This window comes from Hemitrygon akajei, chromosome 26 (assembly GCF_048418815.1).
Source record: "Hemitrygon akajei chromosome 26, sHemAka1.3, whole genome shotgun sequence".
NCBI lineage: Eukaryota > Metazoa > Chordata > Chondrichthyes > Myliobatiformes > Dasyatidae > Hemitrygon > Hemitrygon akajei.
The window spans coordinates 39353839-39355805 of NC_133149.1; positions in this window are offsets into that span (position 1 = coordinate 39353839).

Below are 1967 nucleotides of genomic sequence, written 5' to 3' on the forward strand. Positions count from 1 at the left end.
AGGGTCCGAGGCCAGGAGGTACCCTGAGGAGAGGAGACGAAGATAGATGTGTTTGGTTGACCACTTAGGGTGGTCCTGAGCTGCGAGTCGAGGAGTTCGGAGGGGATCGAATGATGGCCAGAAGACTTCAGTAATTGAGCTCCAATGGTTGTGCACGAAGTGGTTTGGACTTTGATAAGTTTGGCACCTTTTCTTTATTTTCTTTATTTTTTTCCTTCATATATACTGTATTGTTATTAATCACTTAGTTATAGTAACCTTTATAAATTGTACTCATTTAATCGCATATGGTGTACTGTCTGTTTTTGGGCGGGGGCGGGGACATCACACAGCATGCACACCAGCTGATTACCCAGTTTGGCGGGGCCGAAGGCTGCTCCCCCTAGACGAGAACGAGCTGAGCGAGCCTGAGACGACCCAGGGGGTTACATACTGATAACCGAAATGCAAACAGAAAATGTTGAAAATACTTCGCAAGTCAGTCAACATCTCAGGAGAGGAATGGATTTAACACTTCAGTTTTAGGAAGCCTGATTAGAACTGAAGCCAGTTGATGATGTAGTGGCATCAACACCAGACCTTGAAATAAGTGATTCCGAGGTTCATATCCAGCCGGCTCCTTGCATGCTTTCCACCCATGCTGGGTTGAACGTCGAGCTGGCAACTGGCCTCTTTTTTTAAAAAAAAAAACAGAAAAAATGCTTAAGAAACAGCAAGCTTGCTGCCTGATGTGCCACAACGTGTGGAAAGGAATAACAACAACAATTAGAATTGAAGGCATTCATCAAATTCATCTATTGCCATGGGTATGCATAACCCATGGTCTAAATAACATGAAAATTAGCTTTTTGCAGTAATAGCACTGTACATTGAAAGGGTGCAGAGGAGATTTACAAGGATGTTGCTTGGATTGGGGAGCATGCCTTATGAGCATAGGTTGATTGAACTCGGGCTTTTCTCCTTGGAACGACGGAGGATGAGAGGTGTATAAGATGATGAGAGGCATTGATCGTGTGGATAATTGGAGGCTTTTTCCCAAGACTGAAGTGGCTAGCACAAGAGGGCGCAGTTTTAAGGTGCTTGGAAGTAGGTACAGAGGGGATGTTGGGTAATTCTTTTACGCAGAGAGTGGTGAGTGTGTGGAATGGGCTGCTGGCGGCGGTAGTGGAGGCAGATATGATAGGATCTTTTAAGAGACTCCTGGATGGATACATGGAGCTTAGAAAAATAGAGGGCAATGGGTAAAGCCGAGGTAGTTTTAAGGTAAGGAAATGTTCGGCACAACTTTGTGAGCTGAAGAGCCTGTATTGTGCTGTAGGTTTTCTGTGTTCGTACTTCACAAACAGGACAAACATAAATTAACATAACAAATTTATACAAAAAGAGCTTGCATAATAAAATAAACAAAAATGATCATGACAGCATTAGTACATGTTAAAGGAAGTATAATCTGAGGTAGAACGATGGTCTTCAAGAACATAATGACAATGGAGAAGAAACCTTTGAACTTTGAGGTGTCTTCAGGCTCCTACACCTCCTGCCTGATGGCAACAATGAGAGAAGGGCATGGCCCAGATTGTGGAGGTTCTTAACGATGGCGGGTTCTTCTTGAGACATCACCTCTTGTAGGTGTCCTTGGTAGGGAGAGCTATATGGCTGAGTCCACCACTCACATTAGCCTCTGCCATAGGGATCCATACTTGGCAAGAATGCATCCAGAGTACTTTCCACTGTACATCTATAGAAGTTTCTCAGCGTCTTTGATGACATGGCAAATCTTAAACACTGGAGGTGGTGAAGGAGGGTGTGGCGGATGCGCTGGGGTGAGGGCTGCCCCCTGTAGGTCAGTGCTGCTCTCCAGTGTTAACTTCCTTGAAGTCAAACTGGATTACCTTTGTCTGCGATTGATTCAGTGCAAGATGAGGGGAGAGAACAGAAAAACAGAAATTATAGAACCATAGAACATT